Below are 8,409 nucleotides of genomic sequence, written 5' to 3'. Positions count from 1 at the left end.
GTCCTTGATGAGTCGGGTTGTTTTAATTAGAATTTTTTCATTATAAAAATTTAAATTAAATAAGGAATTTGATTATTGCCCTCTCTGGCGTCTAGAGTATGTCTAGAGAGAGTTTCTTAAAATATGAGAAATTACGCGTTTTTAATATATATAAATATAGTCATTCTAATGTTATAAATAAGGGGTGTCTCCCTCAGTCACTATTATCAAACTCACAAAGTGACTCTCCAAGTTTAACATTTTGATGTTTCTACCTCAAAAAATCGTGTCAATCTGTACTTATAAACTTGTGTTTGCTGTAAATTTAGCTAAACTCACAAGTTAACTCTCCAAGTTTATCATTTTTATGAGTTGAGTGAGTCAAACATGTATTAAATAGAATTTAATTTACAGAATGTGTAAGAAGACCCGGTTCCCAAAAACAATAGAAATTAAAAAAACAATAAAAGCTAATATTAATATTAATACAATCTTTAAATTTAATAGAAATTTCTATGTTGAGTATAATAAAATATGAATATTAATGAATTTAGTTTAAAGAATTTAATATTTTTTCATGATATTTCTTTATTTTTAAAAGGAATCTTTTTATAGGACTCTCCTATTAAGTTTGCATGTTGAATATTTTATTTTTTTTATTTACAATGTAATTTATTTTTATTAAAAAAAATTTCAATGACTTGAATTTGAAATATACTTAAACCAAATCGTTGCCATGTTTTGCATAGTAATCATTTAATCCCATGCTTTTAATAACTATTTATTGAAAAAAAATAAATTCATAAATTTTTATGAGTTTATGATTCGAGTTCATAATATGAATCTAAGTTCTTATCACGAGTTTGTTTAAATTTATGAGTTTCACAATCTTGTTCTTAGTTATTTCTCGCCTTAACTGTTGAGTTTTTCTGCTCTCGTTTTTCACTTTCTTTTTGTAGGTGTATCTATTTTGTCACCCTACTGCGCTTTATTCTTTTTGGTCTTCCGGTAGCTGGCCTGGCTGTCTTCCACTTGGAAAGTAACATCACGTAAAATGATAGAAGACAGAGCATGATGCCTATAAATCATATACATTGTGTAAAATTGAACTTTTCATAAAACTGTAATATTAACTAGATGTCGTTCTTGCTTGGATACACCATATATTCTTTTAACTTTTTGACCATTAACAGATTTGTTTAATTTGGAGGGAGCAGGGGGTCGTTGTAAGAGAGAAAAGGGAAGGGAGGGCCATTGGCAGATGAAGAAAGGGCAGTAGCTTGGCAAAAGCAAAACAAGAAAGCAACGTGTCGAAGGCTAATGGAAGAAGAGAAGAAAGAATCACATGGGAAGGTTCATAAAGCAAATGAGTTGGGTTGTTCGTATTGATCGATTAATTCTTAAGTGGTGAGTGATTGAAACTAAATATAGAAAGGAGGAAGGAAAAAGTAATTAACTGTACTGGTGTTTGGTATTTTATTAGAATGGCTATATAAAGAAATAAGAATGGGAATATGAAATGAAAATTGGAGTGAGAGTGAAAGTGAAAGTGAAATGAGGAAACCATACTCCCCATGTTTCTAAATGTAAAGTACGGATAACTAATTTGAAAAAATTAAAACAAAATTAATTCAATTATTTATTAAAAAAAGTGGACTGATTTATCTACAATATTCCCTTTTGATAATTTATATTGAAAACTACTACCGTTAATGAAAAACCCCACAATATGTGTAATTAAAAGTAGATTAAGATCTTATATTTATAACTAAAATAAATTTTTTTATTAGTTCTTGTGTTTGCGATGGAATGAAGTATGTTGTATGCATCAAAAGTAATGTTTGGTATGATGGAAGTGTAAAGGAAATAGAAATGAATACGGTGAAAATGATTAAAACATTCTCAGAATGTGTTTGGATAGACGGATTTTGATTTTAGATTTAAAACGTCAGATTTAAAATATTTTTTCTGGATAGTATAAAAATTTCAAGTTCAAATACTTTGAAATTCTAAGGGTGTGCACTTAAAATAACTAGGTTAGAGTGTGCACTTAAAATAACTAGGCTGGAGTTCAGTTAAAAAGATAACTAGGTTAGAGTAGGGATTTGAGATTCCAAAGACTTTGCAGCAATAAAAGTTACCCTCGATTTCGATTATAAATCCAAATCCATAAAATTTTTGTCTAACCACGTAAATACGTAATAGATTTGGCCCAGATCCAAATTCAAATATTGATATTCCTTAATCCAAACACAATGTTATCTTAGAAGGTTTAGCAGAAAAATAATAGAAGTACTTGATACTAAATATAAGATTTAGATAACTAATTTATAAATATTAATTAAAAAATTAGACAAGTTAATTATTTATAATAAATATTTATTTTATTAATCATGCACATTAGAATAAAAACCCTTTAATATGTGTAATCACCGTGAGGATTACTTTGAAAATAAATAAATAAATATAGGAAACAAATATGTTAGGACCTTCATTTACTGCTCATCATAATGAGTACCGTGTGACGCTGTGATACAGTCTCTAGACCATTCAAAATTTAATATGACTAGTTTACATTTAAAATTTTTAATATGTAATTTTTTAATGATGAATTTATTTTAAAAAGAAGTGTTAGTTATAAAATTATCTTCATTCTGAATTCTATATCTATTAAAATAAAAATTTAATTGAAATATATTAAAAAAAAGTCAAATTTAATATAAATCATACAAAACCAATTTGAATTGTCTCAATTAAGATTAACACTTCATACTCATCAATGTGATGAGCATGGAATGTGCTTCCACAATTATGGGGACATGTTGATATACCCCACAGGTTTTTCCATAGGCCTTGTTAGGAAGGAGAATTTGGCTCAAAATGTTTCCATGAATGAGGCAAGAAATGATTCTAAATTATGCCAAACTTTCCCCCTTTTCTCCCGTTTCCTTTGCTTTACAATCTTTTCCTTCAAACCAAACACACAACATAAAAGGTCAAAGGTGAAGTTATGTTCTCCAGCTTTGATGGAGGGAGCGAGCAGCTCTGTGATCAGCTAAAGCTAATTAAAGCTGATCCTTATAGGCGTATTATAAAAGTCATGACAACTTAACACTTTTCTTTAGTTGAAGGGTCTTATCTCTTATCACAAGGAAATGAGTTTGGTCATTTGAAGTAAAGACAAAGTCCATGTGAGGATTTACCAACCCACCACTTGATTATTCCCAACCAACCAAAACCTAATACTAATAAAACTCCATCATTTAAAATCTATTTTATTTAAGTTTGGCTCTTTACTTTGATCCTTAATATTAGTGTTTTTCCATCACTTGCATGCATGCACCTGCCACTGCAAGGGTGTAATTTTAATGACAAGTCACAGTATTAATAAATTAATAGTAGCACCAGAAACAGCTCGGAGATCTGCCATATATACTGCTTCAACTGAGCAGAAAGCGATAGATTGATGAGTCATAAATAATAATGTTACCCAGCTTATAAAAACAAAAATAATAATGGTATTCTCATAAGGAACCCTACGGACAATGATTTAGGTATGCCCTGTCTAACAAACAAAGCCGTCATTATATGACTTTGCAGTGTTGGACTGCCACTGAACTTCACATGGCTCTCAATGAATTGATTTATTAGACTACAGATTCCAAACTCTCTCTCTCTCTCTCTCTCTCTCTCTCTCTCTCTCTCTCAACTCTTTTCACACCGACTTTTAAACCCAAATAAGGTGGTATATTAAAACTCAATTATTGAGCTGCATGGATTGTTCATATCATTAATTAAACTGGTGAATTAGATTTTTAATATTTCTGGTTAAGGGTATTTAATAGATCTATCAGGTTATATTTTATTCTCCTCTAGTCCTATTTATAAGACAGATAGAGAATATATTTTTTTTATCCTATTTATAAGACACTGAGAGAAATTTTTTATATAAATATACAATTTTATCCTCTATTTATTATTGTGTTGACTTTGTTTACATAAGGTATAATGTATATTAAATAGGGCTAGAGTTGGAAAGTTGTTGAATTTTAAATGAAAATGAATGAAATTTAAGATTTTTCTTAATCTGTGTGAGCATGTTAAAAGTTACTTATAAATAGAATCAAAAAAATTATTTTGTTTCCTCTTGCTAAGTTTGAAATGACATTATTTAATGTAATTCACTCCTGAATTAATGTTTTTTTTACCTAACTACTATTCTTTAATTTAATGGTTATGTATGAATATTTCTCTAAATTTGAATTGTGATTGAGTTGATCTTTGTTTTATTAGTGGTAGTCTCACCCAAGAAGGGGGTGAATTGGGTGAGTTATAAAAATTTTAACCGAATTGAAACAACAAACTTAATAAAAACAGAGAGCTTAGGGTTAGAAAGATTTCACCACAGATCAAAGACACCATATTTATACCGGTTCTGTCTTAACCACTTGACCTACGTCCAGTCCTCAGAACACCTCTAAGATTTTCACTATGATCCAAGATTAACCGGGCTCTTGGTGCCTCAGTACAGTAATTGATTTTCTCAATCACTCCCCCTTACTACCCGTAAAGTTACAAACCCACTCAAGAGTCCACACTCTTGAGTTACACTCAGAAAGTAATTAAAGATGGTGTATTGGTCTCTCTCATAGAGTAAATAACTATGAAACACTGAAGCTCAGTAAAGGAGAAAACAAAGTATTGAATGCAAGAGTAAGAGTTCTCGCAGAAGTTAGCTCGTATATTCAATCCTGCATTTAATACTTTTTCGCGTCTTTTATAGTTATAAAAGTTTAATAACCATTAGATAGAAGAGCTTCTAGCCGTTGAGAGTTCGGTTGCGTGTTTTCCCAGTTGCAATGGTATTCGCTATTAATACTTCTGACATGGTAGGTTACAGGCTACTTAAATAACTGTTGAGCTTGCTTCGTATTCTGTATCAATACTTCAATCTAATGAGTTTTTCCTTCAAAATGAAATTTAGGAAGATAACTGATCAAATGATAATAATATTCATATGGTAGATGAGAAGGGAATCATTCAAACATCAGATCCAATAACTATGAACTGAACATCTTTGATCGAAGTCATGATCGATTATTGGTTTATCGATTATGTTATCGATTAATTAAGATGAAAGATTTTGAAACGGATAACTATATTTATCGATCAAGTTATGGATTAACTTATGATCAATCAAGTGATCGATAAATGAGAAGAGTGACTTGAGTAAGATCATATAAAAAAAAGGCTCAAGGTCACTTATGATTTTGAATCCCTTAAAATAGAGAATTAAGATGAACAGTAAGGCTAAGAAAAGCTTGAAGAGAAATATTCAGAAGATTTTTGAATTTCACCGTAGCTTCTTGTTATTGAAAGAGTTGGACCATTGATCAAATAATTGATCGAAAAAAGTTTGATCGATAAAGTTAAGCAAGAGAGAATTTGATTTTCAAGGCACTTTGATTGAATACTTTATCGATAAATGGATGATAGAAAATTTGATCAATAAAAGGAGGTTTAACAAAGATTTGTACAAAGAGCACAAATCTTAAGATGATCGAGTAAGTGATCGGTCAAAGATTGAGCGATCAAGTGATCGATAAAATTATAGTTGAGAAACTTAGTTCTGAAATGCCAAGAACATGTTTGATCGATCATGTTATGTGAAAATAGAATATTCAGAAAGTTAGATGATTGATCATTTCATCGATATATCAATGTTCGATCAAGTGATCGATAAAGTATTCTTCAAAACACTTAAACAGAAGGAAAATATCGATAAACAGATAAGTTATTATGCAATGATAGAACAAGTTATCGATAAAGTTGTGATCGAGATAAAGTGATTGATAAATGATTATTAAAACAAAATATAACGAGAGAAGGAAGCTTTACCATTTATCTGTCTCTTCAGATGACTTATTTATCGATCACGTGATTGATAAATACTTACCATAAATTGTGTCCCATTATCTGTTAGTCATTTGATCATTAGATTATCGATCAATTGATCGATAATTTTCTGCAGACTTCTATACAAAACAGTGTCAACAATAATCGATCAATTGATCGATCATCACATACAAATTGATTTATCTATCAAGTTATCGATTAACATTTCTGCTAAGTTATTTGTTTATACAGAAACTTTATCTATCAAGTGATCGATAAACCCTTGATCGATCAAGTGATCGATCAACTTACTAAAACACAAATTTCTTAATTTGTTATCATCAAAACCTTAAATCTAACATGCTTAACTATAGGTAAACACTAATCTTTAAACTAGTGTCACAACCCATTTAATAATAGGTCAGGTTTTCAAAGAACTTGCCAAATACTCCCTCCATTCCTTATTATAAGAGACAAATAACCAAATTACGTTGATAAAAAAACAGTTAAAATTAGTTGAGGACAATTAATGTGTAAAAAGTATAATATTTTTTCCAACAATGCCTTCATTAATAAGGAGAAAGAGTATGAGACAGAACAATTAAATTATTAAAAGAAAGAGAAGTGGGAGGGAGAGAGAGTATTAGTTGGAGACAAAATAAATAAGGATAAAATAGAAAATCAATACAAAAAAATAGAGACAACTTTTAAGTGTCTCTTATATATAGGAACATGCCATAAGCATCAAATGTCTCTTATAATAAGGAACGGAGCGAGTACTATGATTCCATCAGACACTAATGAGGAAGAAGACGGTAGTTAAAACTAGCAACATTATTCAAGCATTTAAGAATCCATTAGACAGGACAAAATTGCCGGTGGAAAACGTACGGCTCCATTAGACTTTCGCGTTGTGTGTGTGTGTATGAAAGAGAGGATAATTAATGAAAAGGGCACGCAACAGTGGCCCGTGTTGGGAGGAACATGTGTGCGTGCACTACAAAAAAATTGACTTTCAGCGGCGACAAAAGTCGCCGCTGAAAGTACAAAAGTCGCCGCCGAAAGTTTTTTGCGGAGACAAGTTACCGCTGAAAAGTCGTTGCCGTAGCAGCCGTGGCTGAAAACTTTTAGTGGCGACTAAAAAGGTCGCCGTTAAAAGATACTTTCAGCGGCGACTTTTAGAAAATATTTGTCGCCGCCGAAAACACTTTCAGCGGCGACAAAAAAGTCGCCGCAGAAAACACTTTCGGCGGCGACAAATGTCGCCGCCGAAAGTGTGACCGCCACATCATCACTAGCCACCTCCACGTCATTGCCACATCACTCCTCATCGCCGCGTCATCGTCTAAATATTTCCACCTTAAATGTGTCTTCTTCCAGGATCGAACTCGTGACCGCCTCCTTTCGTGTCCAACCTTCTTGCCGCTGAGCCAAATTGAATTTGTTTATTAATATTGTAAAATAAAATATATATATTATTATATTATACTTTCAGCGGCGACAAAAAAAGTCGCCGCTGAAAGTCCACTTTCGGCGGCGACACTTTTGTCGCCGCTGAAAGTCTTGGTTTTAATGGCGAACTTTCAACGGCGACTAAAAAAGTCGCCGCTGAAAGTCCACTTTCGGCGACGACAAAAAGGTCGCCGCTGAAGGTCCACTTTCAGCGGCGACAAAAATGTCGCCGTTGAAAGTCTTGGTTTCAATAGCGAACTTTCGGCGGCGACTAAAAAAGTCGCCGCTAAAGATCCACTTTCAGCGGCGACACTTTTGTCGCCGCTGAAAGTCTTGGTTTTAATGGCGAACTTTCAGTGACGACAAAAAAAGTCGCCGCTGAAAGTCCACTTTCGGCGGCGACAAAAAAAAGTCGCTGCTGAAGGTCCACTTTCAGCGGCGACATTTTCGTCGCCGCTGAAGGTCTTAGTTTCAGCGGCGACTTTTTGGTGTCGCCGCCGAAAGTCGTCGCCTAAAGTCTGTTTTTTTATAGTGGTAGGTGTGTGTTACGTTTATCACATTAAACTCATTTTATAAGTCATGGTGGTCGGCACTATAATCATATCTACACTTTCAGATACACTTTTAACGTTTTACAATTAAAACTTTTAGTTAATACTACCTCCGGTCCTAAAAACTAATTTGAATAGATTAAAAAAATAAATTAAATTAGTTATTTGTAATAATTAAGAATTATATTTCCTAAAATATCTTTGCTAATCAAATTTATTGATTAAAACTATTATTATTGGAAGGATTGTCTTAGAAAAAACAAAAAAAATACATAAATATAAGAGATAAAATGCATTAGAATTTTATATTTAAGGCTAAAATAAAAGTCAAATTAGGTTTTATATTAAAGATGAGAAGTAGCAATTTTTAAATAAAAATAATCTTTTAAAAATAACTTTTAGAATATCATTATTTTAGATTTTATACACATTAAAATAATTTTTAAAAGATAAATATAGAAAAATTCAATATTCAAATTTAATCTGGATGCGCTCAGCAAGAGTGATGAACACGTAAACTCATTTTATGTGT

This window comes from Neltuma alba, unplaced genomic scaffold, assembly GCF_004799145.2.
Source record: "Neltuma alba isolate B1F8T4 unplaced genomic scaffold, ASM479914v2 tig00002720_pilon, whole genome shotgun sequence".
Taxonomy (NCBI): Eukaryota; Viridiplantae; Streptophyta; class Magnoliopsida; order Fabales; family Fabaceae; genus Neltuma; species Neltuma alba.
The sequence above is the reverse complement of the archived record's forward strand: the minus strand, read 5'-3'. Positions refer to the sequence as shown.